The sequence below is a fragment of the Lytechinus variegatus genome, chromosome 19 (genome assembly GCF_018143015.1).
Source record: "Lytechinus variegatus isolate NC3 chromosome 19, Lvar_3.0, whole genome shotgun sequence".
Classification (NCBI taxonomy): Eukaryota; Metazoa; Echinodermata; class Echinoidea; order Temnopleuroida; family Toxopneustidae; genus Lytechinus; species Lytechinus variegatus.
Window position 1 is genome coordinate 13,107,920 of NC_054758.1, and position 15,822 is coordinate 13,123,741.

A 15,822-nucleotide genomic window follows, 5' to 3' on the forward strand; every position below is an offset into this window, starting at 1 on the left:
AGTGAATTGACCGATTCAAACGCCATGTGCGTGCCACAATGTGAAAACCAGAACCTATCCCTGGGCCTCGTCTAACAATAAGTTGCCATCGATTCCATCAGCAATTATTGAGATGAGGCAACGCGAACATCTAAAATTGTATATTTGTTCAAAGTGTTTCCAAGATATGATGCGTAATTGCCATGCCAATTCAGGGTGCTCCACTCTGTTTACAAAAAGACACTTTGCAAATTCCCTGTAGGGAAAATGATGACATTAATGGATTTCTATATAGTTCAGGTTGATCGGATCAATCACAACTCATTGTGAGACGGTGCCCGGGTTTCTTGCTATATATATATCTGGCAGTAGCAACGCGGTGGAATATCACGAGCGGATGCGGGTTAAATCGAGGTCACGTGATTGATGAATGCGATCAAAGGCGCCATGTAACGTTAACTCTATTCACATCTGACGGAGACGCGGCCACAATGGGTATTGTGTGTATTGTAGGGTCACTGCGGGGTGATCCCTCTCTCTCTCTCTCTCTCTCTCTCTCCCTCTCTCACTTAGCTTAACCATGTATCTATACCTGTCTCCATTGCTTTCTATCTCCTCACTCTCTTATATGTATTTCTACCCTTCTCTCTCCTCTCTGACTTTATTATTTTTACGCTTTCTTCCCCCTCTGCTGTATCTCTTTCTGTCTCCCTTGTAATTCTCTTTTTCGTTGTTGCTGTTGCTGTTCTGCATTCTCTTTATTTCTCTTCAGCCACTTTATTTTCCCTGTATTTTTACGTTTGTATTTAATATTTGAATTTTCTACAATTTTAAAATTCAATCTCAAACAGAATTCCTCAATATATTTCCGCGTATGTTTGCATTAATATCTTTCTAGACACATACCGCACAAACCCCTCATCCATCCTTCTGCTTGTTCTCATATCATTTCCCTTTTTATCTAATATTTGGAAATGTATAGGTTTTTAATTCAATCTGAAGCGAAATTCCTCGGCATTTTCTTCGAGCATTTGTGAGCTCAGGGTGGTTTCTACTTACGATTCGCATACAGTTATATGAAATTAAATCTTGCATTTCCGTTAAAGAACAGTGGTTTCGTTTGGTATTGTTTTGATTTGTTTTGGTTTTGGAATTTTTTTCAAGGTTATCGTCAATGAAATAAATCTTTAACTGTTTCTTTTTTTTATAAATCAATTACAAGTTGCCATATTTACCAACTCTTATTACATCCTGCCAATAAGTTCTAATGACGTTTTTACTAAGGGATAGTGCAATACACTTTCTCAATACAATTTCTCAAAACCTATTATTGCTTTCATTAGATCAAAATGCCGGAATGATATTGCAGATGAACTTAAATCATGTCCTTCATTGTCAGCATTCAAACTTGTGTTTTCCCTCCTTCCTAATCTTTTTTTCCTTATCAATTTTCTATTGTCATCTTATCCTTATTTCCCGCCTCTCTCTCTCTATTTCTCTGTCTCTCTTACTCTTTCGTTCCATTCTCCACTCTCCACTCCCATTTTTGTCTGTCTGTCTCTCATAACAACGTAACGGTTATTACCTTCCCCACCCCGTACTAAATTAGCACACACAAAAAAAAATATGTCGTCTTTTTTTACCAGTGTTTTGGAATTCCCTGCCGAACTAATTTAAAGATTCTCCAAGCATTATTGTTTCCAAACGCAAACTTTAAAAGATGTTCACTTGGCAATACTTCACATCAAGAATTCAAGGTATCATATTAACAAAACTAAAAGTATTGAAATTTAAACAATAACTACACAGCAAAAACTGTGGTGTTAACCGGTGTACATAGAGGACCACACCAGTTGTTTTACACCGGTGTTAAATTGGTGGTGTTAGTTTTACACCCATAGGTGTTATTACAACACCTTTGGTTGTTATATTTACACTCTTTGGTGTTATGTTCAATCTTTAGGGTGTAATTTTAACACCTAAGGGTGTGGTCTTCTATCAACACCAATTGGTGTCAGTTTTAACACCACAGTTTTTACAGTGTACTAAAATGCTTGATGACCTGTGCAACTGCTATACTCCTAATTTTCAGTTTCACTTTCACCACCCTTCTCTCCATCTTTCTTTACTTTGCCTCATTTTTTTCTCTTTATTTTAATTTCATAACTATATTTTTCTACATATACGAATGTCATTATTTTTGTTGTTATCATTGCAATGATTATCTAAACTACCATCTCTTAATTTTGTAGTCGCTTACCAGCTTTACCCTGACATTTTGTAGATGACTTGTTTTAAGCTTGTCTTTCGTCCATCTCATTATTGTATATAATAGATTTTGTTAACCAGCTATTGAAACTAAGGGCTTTTTCACATGTGAATGTTGAATCATCGTTGTAATGATGATTGCTATTGTAATCGTGACTGTGATTCTAATCAGTTTGGTTTCACACGTGGTAAATATTCGTCATTAGCCTTATTTTTCACTGGAATCATCATTCAAATTAAGAATTCTTTTACAAACAAATGAAATAATTACTAAATTGATTAACCTATGAGAAGACTGCTTTAGATTAATAAACATGATCGGTACACCCATTCTGTTATTTTGTTCTTCCTTATTTATATTAATGATTTTGGTTATCCAGTATGTTATCTCATACCTCATGCAATTAAGTTATCAATATTTTATCCCAATAGTAACACTCAATTTTATTGGTTTTCTACTCGAATTCAGTGAATTTACTAAATATCTTATACTCAACATTGATTATATTTGCTATTTTAGTATACAACATTCTGTGCTCAACTATTCTCATTTGACCTCCATTAGATATTCAGTGTAATTAATTCAAATGACAATGGAAATCATATTACTTCATTTATGTATTCATGATTTTACGGTAATTTTGTTATCCAATATCCTACGCTTAACTTTTCTCTTTCCGCTAATTTCTTTTATACATTTCAACATGTTATTTTAAATTTGATTTTTATAGAATTTTCTAGTTTGGTGTGTTCAATTTATTTTATTTGTAATACATTAATTACTCCTATGTATAACTATTTTTGTTACTTCTTATGTTAAAAAAACAGTCAAACTGAAGAGAAGAGAACGCCGTATAAAGATATTCTAATAGATAGCTGAATATCAAATAATAAGTGACTGGATGTAGTCGATAATAATCGATAAGCCATGTATAATAAACAAGACGAATACATTAATTAGAACTAAAGACAAACTAGAATGAAAATAAGATAAAATCCGAAGATCTGTCTATATATTTGTCCTCATTTTTTTTTCTTTCAGAGTCCAATTGTAGTTATGCATTCGAAGCTGAAGCGTAGAATTCAAAGTATATACCCTTCTTATTAAGATAAACAAAGTCTTGGATAAAGCAACGAAAGTACTCAGTAATCATCCGAGCACTATACTACTTAGATTTTATTTGATTATGATTATTGGTAAAAGCATGGCTTTTATCTTTTACTGGAGAAGGCGGAAAGGTCGATGACCCATTTTTTTTTCAATTTCTTGAGCAAGCTCCAGTCGGCGGGGTTTCTTTTCCTCTCACCTTTAAGAAAATTGAGATCAGTATTGCTGCACTCAGAGAAAATTACTGCCTCTTACCCATAATGCCCCGCGGGGATGTGCGACATCTCATCTCCTTTTTTTTTTTTTACAAATGATGGACTTCTTAGAGATCCTTAAGTTTACTATGTTATGTAGGCCATCATGTGCATGAAAATAATGAAATGTGAAATCGTATTTGGGTATTCAGTTAGAGATTATTTGCCCTTAAGTTTCTTCATAAGTTCTTACAAAATTTGAGAGTAAAAAGAATTTCGCGAACTAAAGGAATCACTATTTTTTTTAATTGAAATTAATGGAAATATATCAGGGAAATTTCACAATTTTTGTCTCTATTCATGCCACTACCACCGATCACTACCTTTATATGCTAACTCAAATGTATTAATTATTACTTCTTATAAATTGAGATATATTTCAATATATTTTTTCAAGTATTATTGAATTGAAATAGAGTATTGTGTTCCATCATTATGATGAATTTTTTTTTTTCAAGTAAAAAAATTATTACACTTGTATACATTTGTTGTTAAAGAGTGGAAATGAGTATCAAATTAAATCGTAGTTGACTTACCTGTAAGGCCACCGCACACCTTACGACTGTTCGCGATCCGATTTTGGAACAAATCGCATTTTGCTCATTTTCTGAAGATGTGAATGGAACAAATCATTTTATTTGAGGTTAAAATTAATTGAAAGAATTCTAATACATGTATAACCATTTCGGAAGTTTGCAAGCCTTTATTATGGAGTAAAGGCCAAATTAGTTTCAAATCGTAGCCAATCGTACGACTGCTATGACGTCATTACGACTAGATATTAAATTCGCTTTTATTCTACACAGTAAAAACGCTGTTCTAGATTTTATACAACGTTGTTTACTATATGAACCTTACAGTATCTGTTGAACCGTTTAAACAATCATATTTAATTCATTGAAAATTAGATATTAAAAAAAATTGTTGCTTAAGATTTAAACACTTGTTTAAACTGTTTAAACAATTACTGTAAGGTTCATATAGTAAACAGCGCTGCATAATTTGTTTTTACTGTGTAAGAAGGATGAGAGCATCGTCACAGATTTGAACATAGGTATTCGTACGATGATTTAGAACATTACACAGTAAGATATTCCATGTCTCAATATTAGCATCAAATTCTACTACATTTTGTCCTGAAATCGGGTCGCAGACCAGTCGTAAGGTGCGCGGTCGCCTTTAAAACAGAATTGCCAAAATTATTCTAATGACAGAAAGGAAGTGAGAAACACTTACTCAGAATGTGAAGTATCAACAAGAGTTGAAAGTGCGGTAACAAAAATACGTTTGTGAAAAATTTGAAGGGCAATATTAGAGTCACGAAAAAATAGAGATTAATAAAAACAAAGAACACAATAAGAAATGAATGAATTGACAAAAAATTGACTGGGTGTTTAACCCTCAGCTTTCTTTAGAATAATGATTAGATGTCGTGTATGGCTACGGTTTTGAGACCTATTTTAGAGTGGGGTCCTTCAAATGTACTTGGGTTGAGCAAGATGTTTGCAAGTATACGAATGTAATGATGAGAGTCTCTTTGTCGGTAGGGTTGAGTGTGACATGAGTTTATTTTTTAATGTGTTTAGTATCTGAACGATAACTTTCAGGAAATTATTGTTCAAAATTGATAATTATAACAATAATGATAACATGCAACATTTAAATGCGATAATCCTTTGAGATGTATACTTGTAACCTGAGTATATGATAGTAGTCGAGCATTAAAAAAAAATCTTCCTACGGGGTACCTATTTATGACACATAGATGGAGAGTAGCAAAAGCAGATAAACGCCTTGTCACAGGATCCTCGTTCTGCAGGATGATTCGACCCCGGACCTTTTGGTCCAAAGTCCAGAGCAGCATCTTTACATCAAATCCTGTATTCTATACATTGCCGAATCATCACTATTGCTTCATCTGCTTATTCGATATTCCATTCATAAACTAAGAAGGTATTATTATCTTGGAAAGCTTTAGGAATATTAAAGTATCAGCGTGCACTTTTTTAGAGTGGAGTTTTGCTTTTCTGTCCATTTCTGTGTTTTTCTTTGGAAATTTAAAAACCAGACATTGCTTGCAATTCAAACTTCAATTTTTATGATTTGAAAATAATTTTATGTTTTATTCATATTCGTTTCTAGTAAAATGATTTCTAGAAAAAAAATCCCAGAAGATTATCTGAAAGGGACGGACTTCACGGATATCATACTCAAGCTGCTTATAAACTTATTCATACAATTACTAAACGGCTTTGTTTTTGGAAGGCTTTGGGGCCTGTAACAGAGAGGAATGTAGATCTCCTCCCCCACTCATTTAGGCAATAAATTAAATTGGGGCAAAATTATGTTTCATAAGATAACCCAACAACTATGGATTTAACGTTTCAATCCGCTTAATGAAAGAATCATATCGAAAGGATTTTGAATTCGTTTGAACATAAATGAATTGAATTGGATCCGATTTATTTCCACAACGAAATGGTTATCAATTTGATCTCTCACAAATGGCATGCCGCGGGCTTTATATAGTTTGATATAGTTACGTTTGATTTGTTTTTTGCTATTATCCTAGTATTATTACTTTATTGAAAATATCTCGGACGAGATACAAACTGCATTTGCCGAATTTAATGTTTATTCATCTGAAATGACTTGCATTACAAAATCACTTTTTAACTTGGATTGCACATTGATATATTTCCTTTTTTTACTGAATGGATAGTTTCGAATAAAAATGGAAATTTCCAAATTTCAAGCTTTTTTAGTCGTATCATTATACCAAATAAGGGGATGGATAGGGGGTGTTAATTCCTACTGGTAAGAGCACACACTAAAAAATTGCGGTGTTAAAACTGACACCAGTTGGTGTTAATAGAGGACCACACCCTGAGGTGTTAAAATTACACCCTAGAGATTAAACGTAACACCAAATGTGTAAATGTAGCAACAAAAGGTGTTGTAATAACACCTATAGGTGTGAAACTAGCACCATTAATTTAACACCGGTGTAAAATAACTGGTGTGGTCATCTATGTACACCGGTTAACACCACATTTTTTGCTGTGCAGTATTTAACAGTGCATTTCACACTGTGTTCACAGTGTGGGATACAGTGTGAAATCACTTTCACACTGTTTAATTGAGAATTTTAACAGTGTGAATTGCATGTTCTAACAGTCGACCATAGGAATACGCTGTGAACAGTCACACTGTCCCGGTGTCTACAGTGCCGTGTTCACACTGTTGAATTCGAACAGTTTAACAGTGTGAATAATATTTTCACATAGTCCACACTGTGAAAAAACTGTGAACATCCTGTGTTCTGCTATCAGGGATATAATTTGAAGAGATCAACCAGCATGACGACCAATATAAAAAAATGGGTTTCAGTTTGTTGTCAGGTCAGTAGATTTGGAATTCAATTATTTTCGTAGTTTGTTCGTAAAAAGGAATGGCATTTAATCACCATATACATGATAAAGATATGAATAGTATTCATTATTTGGATGTTATGGGCTTTGTCATTTCTACGTTCGCTTTTGGATTCTTATCGGTAATTCATGTATCATAATGGTAAAATTTTTCAACTTGGTTTGGTCTATGTTCTGTACAAAAAGAATATTGACTGGATTTGCGCCTGCCTTTTATTATTTATTTTTTATATTTTCTCTCTCTTTTAAACGTTAGTAGGATAAAATTGTATTCATTACTTGGTAACAAGCAATGATGATCTTTTTTACCCACAATACTTTCTATTTCAATTTAAGTGCTCCATGTGAAATGAGCATAATGTCCTGTATTGCGAAGTAGGGTTCGACGTAGACCAAGGTCTCACTGTGAGGTAAAATTATGGGATGCCCAAAACGTCAATATTCGTTTACCTTGTAATGTTTCTTGTGTTAAATGTGGTTTTTCTTTATTCCCTTATGGTAAATTAATTGTGTACTTATTTATCCATCCGAGACAGCGATTTAAGAGTGATATTAGCTGATATCTTGAACATATACTATTAGAGAATCCTGTCACAATTAGCTATCCATAGTTAGACCATGGACCTACTGGTCAGACCACAACTCTAGACCAGAGTTTAGGTCAAAGTGATTGGTTAACATTGGTTTGACTTTAAAAAGATCTGAGCTAGAAGGTCACACTTGTCACCTGTGTCTGTGATATGTTACAAAAATGAAGCCAAGAAAAAATTGCGTTCGAAAATAATTATTTAGTGCTTCAAAAATTGAAATATAAAGTGACCGGAAACACCATCTTAATTTCATCCCATACACTTATGTGTACTATTTAGGCGTCTATAAGACACCTATTTACAAAATCGGGGTTTGCCTTGTAGTTTTAGCTTTTCATCCTCAATAATGGTTGTTTTCAGGGTTTATTAGTTCTAATACATGCACTTGTACACATGTTTCATCTTGGTTTGAGAATTTTTTAAATCGGCTGCTCACAAAGTTAAACAATACCTTTAAACTATGGACCTACGTCCGTGGTTAAACCAAACTTGAGAATACGGGCCAATGGGTCCACAACAGGATAACATTATGAGGGACCCCTTATCCATGATGATAAACCATATTGTTCCTCTTGCACCTATATGACTACCTATTTTTCATTATCACTCCATCTCGAAATGATGGTGAATGTTGATCGAAGTATGAAAGGCGAAATTTCGTGACGAAGTGTCAACGGTAGTAGTCCCGTTACACTCTGCCAAGATCGTCATCATGGTCATTATTCACCCCACCCCCTCTTTATCTCCGCCCTCCATCTCTCTTTCTCTCTGTCATCTCTCTCTCTCTCTCTCTCTCTCTAGTCACGTTACACTCTGCAAATACAATCATCATGGTCATTATTCACCCCCCCCCCCCCTTTTCTCTCTCTCTCCATGTCTCCTTCTTGATAATTCATGTCGTTCGTCATTCCATCCATATTTATCCATTTGTTTGTTGTTGTTTTTTCACTCTGTGCTACTTATCAAAGAATCGCATATTTCAAGATAACACCTCCGACGATATGCTTGAAACCGGGGGGGGGGGGGGGGGGGATGGGAAACCCTGGTGAAAAAAATACATGTTACTGTGGACTATATGAAAATGCTATTTCACACTGCAGAAATACTTATCAATCTAATTGGGTTTTTTCCACACTGGTTCCAACATTGTGATCACACCTGGGGACACATTGTAGGGCACTATTATTTTCCAGGAGACACCCTCCCCTTGAATTTATACAGCCAATCATTTTAGAGGGCGTTTCGCCCCCCCCCCTTCCTTTTTTTTTTAAGAAATCGCGACTCTTCCGCCCCAGGAAGTCCTCTGTTCGCGATTCGTTCGACAATGCACGATGCTTGAAAAGTGTCTTAAATCCCAAGAAGGGGAAATACATGCAACGAAACCCCGAAATAGACCTAACTTAAGCATTTAAACTAAATTATGCCCGGAATTTTTGTGTGACATCACGATATTTCCGACAGCAATTTATCGGGGACCACTGCGATGTGTATTGATCGCTGTGGGCTTGCTCAATTAGGTGTTAACACTTAATTGAATTCTTTGACGAGCAATTATGAATGCTCCATAGTTTGGGCTTCCGGCCAATTTGGGAGGCGACAAATACCGCCCCCTCCGGCCTAATCAACGAGAATATTGGATACTGCAAATAATTATGAGGTCCAAAGAAATATTATTTAGTGATCGCAGCAATACATCAAAATGACACCCGAAAAAATAGGCTGTATACTCAGGGAACAACTATACAAATAAAAAAAAAATTAAAATTTCATTCAATTATGTTTACAATATGAACATAACAGGGGTTGTTGGGACTTAAACACTAAAAAGGGAAATTTTGTTGCTTAAAGCCTTTAAACACTTGTTTGAATTGTTTAAACATCTACTGTAAGGTTCATATAGTAATTAGCATTGTATAGCAATAATTTAAACAGTGTTTCTATTGTGTGAAGTATTCTATTAACTTATAAAATCGGGTAGAGCGGATGTAACTAATTAGTTGAAGAATGTTCAAAAGATGAAGTATTATCACCACTCTAACGTTGTTTCACTAATTGATGTGCTTTTGTTGCCCCCCCCCCCCTCATAAAAGGAGAGGACGGAGACCTTTAAATTGCGTTGATTACATAATGTAGGGATGCAAATAATTTGTTACAAGATTTGCCAACTCGTATGTGAGATCGCTAAGCCTGGCGTTCTATTCATTCCCACATTTGTCCGATTTGTAATGTAGTAGTTTCACTAATTGCATATTTGCAAATCATGTGAATATTGATTGGACATTATTGATTCTTAAATGTTCCAGGAAATCGAAGAATGTTATTTTTTAAAGAATGTTTTACTCTTGTTTCGTAATGGTAGATAGCCCGAAAGAACTCCTTGGGATTAAATCTGATATTAACATCAATTTAAGCAGATATTGATCATGCAACATCATGTTACGTCTCTGTGACAGTTATCGAATTCCTTCAATCACCACGTGAGGACACAAATTTCGAAACGCATTAAGTTCAAGTTCGTTCAAGTTCGTCTTTAATACCAAATAAAAAAAAACTTGCACATTTTTGCTTCATCAGTTCTCGCTAAAATGATAAAAAATCATATTCATGTGATGATATACATATATCTATATTCTATCCATTGGCAGCGGAAGCCAAAAAATTTAGGGGGGTCCACCAGAAATTTTGGGATGGACACAGGTAAAAAATTGACAAGCAAAAAAATAAAAAGTTTAGAGGGGACCCCACCTCGAATTTAGGGGGGGGGGCAGCCCCCCCCCCCCCGCTTCCGCCGCCTATGATTCTATCTAACTGCCAAAATTCAATCAAAAATTCGTTAAAAATCCGATTAAAAATGTAAATTTTTAGCAAAGTAAACAGATAAAGAAGATGATAATGATCCACAGCATTTATATTCCTGTGAAAACATTCGTAGGCGCAGGCACATCCAACTGAGTTAATTGCTAACACTTCTCCTCGAACAGGTAAGATATGAGGGACAATTTAAAGGGAAAAAAGAATCATAAATGATTTTTACAGAAGTGGATGAAACGAAGATGATTATTTTAATTTTAAATCATAAGTTTTTTTAAGAAATCAGTGTTGAAATTGAGAAATACATTCTAAGAGAATATCAAACGACACCGCTCCTGAAAAAAGGGATGACCAAATGAATAAGACAGGTGTAGATTTCTTCTGGGCTAATAAACATGATTAAAGTTCGTAAATTATTGCAAGGGAATGTTCACAAACAGCTGATTTGTCCCTCTCTTAAATAACGCCTAATACAAATTGAAATAAATGCAAACAAATGAATATTTCATCGAATGCATCTCGTGTATATAGTTGCGTATGCTTTGGATAAAGATCAGTCAACATATTTTCAAACGTGTAATCTCAAAGGGAACGGACCCCCCCCCCCCCCCCCTATGTGCGATTTGTCATTGACTTTGTGTTAGGAATAGCTAGTCTTCCAATTTGCATTTGAAAATAACTATTGGTAAAACAGAGACAAATTATTATGTTAGCTTATTTCATCTCCCAAAAATATTTAGGAGATGAAATATATTTGCTTTGATTCGCGGTGACATATTTATTGCGATATGAATGAATAGAGTTTATAGTGAAATAACGTTGAAGTGGGCCTACACTTCTCAGAATGTTGTATTGTGGATTCGTGGGTAAGGAATTTGGCCAGATTTGAGTAGGTGAGGTCATAAGGCGGGATTATCAAGTTTGAAGAATCTTGTGTTTTTTAAAGCATCGTGAACAAAAAACTGTGTTCGTATCGGCTAGAAATGGAAAGATAAAAAGTGTGCATGTGCATTGATTACAGGATTTCAACAACCATGACAACTGCATCTTTAACGTATAAATAACAATCATCAAAATAAGACTCCAGAATCGTATGCCCTTTAAAGCACCATAAACAAAACGCTGTGTTAGTATCAGGTAGAAATGGACTAATAACATGTATTCATGTGTAATAATTACATAATTTCACCATCTGCATCTTTATTGTATTAACAATTATCAAAATCATTGTACCCCGATAAATATTATATTTACACAGCAAAAAATGTGGTGTTAACCGGTGTACATAGAGGACCACACCAGTTCTTTTACACCGGTGTTAAATTGGTGGTGTTAGTTTTGCACCTATAGGTGTTATTACAACACCTTTTGTTGTTACATTTACACTCTTTGGTGTTATGTTTAATCTCTAGGGTGTAATTTTAACACCTCAGGTTGTGGTCCTCTATATTAGCGCCAATTGGTGTCAGTTTTAACACCGCAGTTTTCACAGTGTACAATTCAGCACCACGCCATGTTTGCCGGTATAATGTAACCATGGTTATTATCATGATTACGTTCTTCAGATTTTATTTCATCTCTTTATTTTTTTATTATTATCTCGGCCAATGTCAGTTTCATTTCTTTGCTCCGACGGAACCTGCTTTGTAAAATCATGACAATGTCTTTTTTTTCTTTTTCCCCCTTGTTTGTCATTAATAGAGAATTATGTTAATTAGGAGGCTTTTTATAGGAGGAAATTATAATTTGTTAACAAATTTTCGGCATTACTCCTATTTGTTTAAGATCAGTATGCTCGATCTGTAATGAAAATCATAAGATCAGTATGCTCGATCTGTAATGGAAATCATAAGTCAGAAAAAATGTCAGAACCAGAATAGCCTGGTGGTTGAGTCGCTGCCCGGAAAGCAGTAGATGGCATGTTCGAATCCCACTGGTTCCAATTTTTTCTGACTTATGATCTTATGATTTTCATTCTAGATCGAGCATACTGATCTTATGATTTTCATTACAGATCGAGCATACTGATCTCAAACAAATAGGAGTAATGCCGAAAATTTGTTAACAAAAGGAGAATTATGTTGTTATGCATGATGAGGATAAATGAAGCAATGATCTTCCTCAATGTTCTGTAAACAAATGTTTTCCCCCTTAATCGAATGTTTTGAGAAAGCAGTAATATCTTCAAATTTGGGAGAAGTAATTGAACACATATCTTGCATAATCAGATCTGAAAGAAGTCTTTTGACTTGGGTTAAAAAAAGGTCGACGTAATGGAACATTACCTGCCCGTTTATGATTGCGAACTTTACGGGCTCAACAGAATTCCTTAACAAGACACGGCAATTGGTGAATATAATTCTGTGTTTTCTTCTCCCTCAATTTCACCTTTATCTTCCTTAATATTTACATCTCTGATTTTCGCCTTCTATTTCCCCCTTGCCATCCTTAATTTCATGTCATCTCACACTATTTTAATATTCGATGGGTCTTTTAAGAACACAGGCCTCTGAACTGCCGGCGAAATTTCGCCCATTGTGAAAGGTTAATTGCCAATTGTTTCTTGACACGGCGAAATTGCTCGAGTAATTAGATGTTCCACCTGACAAGCCTTGCACTCCGATGATTCTATGAACATTAGAACTAATCACATAACTTTGAAGTTGTTTTAACACACATCTAGTGCTTTCAATAACGCTGTCCCCTCCCCCATCCCCCCTCCCTGCCTTGGGGCTATGCGACGCGGAATCCTTCTTCCGCCTTGTAGAAACATTGGAGGACGCATGCGCACTCTATATGGCAGTGCAAAGCGGTGGGCGGAGAGGCCGTTGCCGCCATCACCCCCCTTCTACAAAAAAGAGAGAAAAAATTACATTTTCTTTTAAAAAACCCAAAGTTGTGCATAAAATCCTTAAATCCTTAAATACAAAAGCGCCATTATCATGATTATGACAACCTTGGTCGCCTCACTCCCTCACTTTTTAGTTTCTTCGAAAATATTTTCCACTCTCCCCCTGGAAAAAAAACTGGGTACTGTGTGAACCCTCTTGAGTCTATTGAAAATGCCTGTCAAATCACAATGGAGAGATTAAAGGTCATTATCGAAAGCTGATGAACCGAGACAGCACATCGTGTGAATGGCCTAGTCCCACTGCACCTACGGATGCAAAGAGGATGTAAAACGGAAAATAAAATCGTTCCATCCGTTGGGAAACACTTTCCATCCGTTGTGTACTCATTGCATACGTGCTTCGTATTCACTGTGATTTCGTCCGCGCTGAAAGTTTTGGTCTGCGAAGAACTGTTAGAACGGATTAAATATCCGCCGGGTACGATGCAAATCCGCAACATATACGAGCAGCACGCGTTCCATGCCCGTTATCATCTGTTAAACGCTGTATCCTCTTTGTCTTCTCTGGGCAATCTCGCAACTCAGATGCACTGAAGCTGAACAACGGAAAGAGGGAGGAAAGATAAGGTACACGGAACGTCTATACATCGTTAGTAGCACGGAGATGGGAGGGATGTGAGGGTATGCATCTCGTAAAGGCATGGCCACACCGCCCGAGCGTTGTTGGAGCGGTCGTGGAGCGGTAGGGAAAGATGGTCGAATTGCGCTCACAAAATTGTGGGAAAATATCGAAAACAAAAATCGAAAAAAAAAACCCATCGAAATCGAGTATGGTGAACGATAGCGACGGTGATGATTTTTTTTCTCCCGCTCCACGACCGCTCCAACAATGCTCGGGCGGTGTGTCCATGCCTTAATAAAGTATTCAAACCGCCGGTAACCCCTTCGGAGCTGTCCTCCACTTTCATCCGTTTTCATCCGCAAGGTTTCCGACGAACAACCGTTTAACATCCGCGCTACATAATACCCCCGTTCTTTCTTTTTTTTTGCCATTTTGCCCATTTCTGGGGCGGATGAAAACGGATGGAACCACCCGCCAAATTCTGTTCGTCCGCTGTGCCCTTTATGAATGCGTTTTGAATCCGTCAGCCAGTAGGACCAGGCCGTGATTCGAACAGGACAAAACTTGCAAATGTGTCGTTTGTCCAGAATCCAATACGACATTGCTGTTTTGATTCGCCGATTTTCTAAAAGGCTGTTTTGTTATGAAGGGCTTTTGAAAAGAGAAAGATTCTCTGCTTATAGCAAGCGTCTGTGGTGTTAACCGGCGTACATAGAGGACCACATCAGTCATTTTACATCAGTGTTAAATTGGTGGTGTTAGTTTTACACCTATAGGTGTTATCACAACACATATGGTTGTTACATTTAAGTCTTTGGTGTTATGTTCAATCTCTAGGGTGTTATTTTAATACCTCAGGGTGTGGTCCTCTATTAACACCAGTTGGTGTCAGTTTTAACGCCACAGTTTTCACAGTGTGCGAAGTGTTTGAAAAATTGTCCTACTAGCCATTTCTGCTACTAAGAACGTCTGTAAGAAAAGAGGTCATTTTGTGCCACATTACCCAAAATATCCGGGCACCGTCTTTGAAGTTTTATGATCTTTTTTCGTGAGTTGGATATTAAATTTACATTCAATCATTTCAATGTACAATGTGCAATAACGGGAGCATATGGCTGCCTCTATCATGTCTATCAACCTTCGTGGTCTTTCAGGTTGAGTATTCGTATTTATCTTAAATCTTGACCCCAAAAGACTAGATGTACTTTGCATACAAGAGAAGAATTTCTGTGTGAGAAGCATATTATATCGACCTCCTTATGAGTATATTTAGCTTTTTGGTGGTGAATGAATATGAAAAGCAGTAAGGCCCTACTTTTTTTTGCAGCGAATTGCGTATGAGTACTTTATGTGTTGCGTACTTGAATGAACAAAATGTAAACAAGGATAAAAAAAATAGACTGAATGAGGGAATGAATAAGAGAGAGAGAATGTGTGTGCGGGAGGGTGTGTGTGAGGGTGTGTGTGCGTGTGTGTAAATGAAAGGTCACATGTATCGTACTTGAATGAAAAAAAGTATAAGAAATTACACTGAGTCAGAGGAGAGATTGTGTGTGTGAGGGTGTGTGTGTGTGTGTATGAAAGAGGGAGAGAGGGGGGCAGTGCAAGGGGAGGACGGAGAGAAGAGGGAGGCTGAAAGGGAGACGGGCAGAACAAGGGGAAAGAAGCATGAGATAAGGGTAGAAAAATAATGGATCGCTATTTGGAAGAAGGAAATAAAGATGTTGGGAGAGGACAAACAGTGAGAGAGGTTGACAGAGACAGAAGGACAAAAAACCACTGGCGTCATATTAGAGAGGGGTGCTGGGGATCATTGATCCCCAAATTCTCGCGACAAGGGAAAACAAAAATAGGAAAGAAAAGGAGCGGAAAGGGATGAAATATAATATTTTTCTACATCTCGATGTA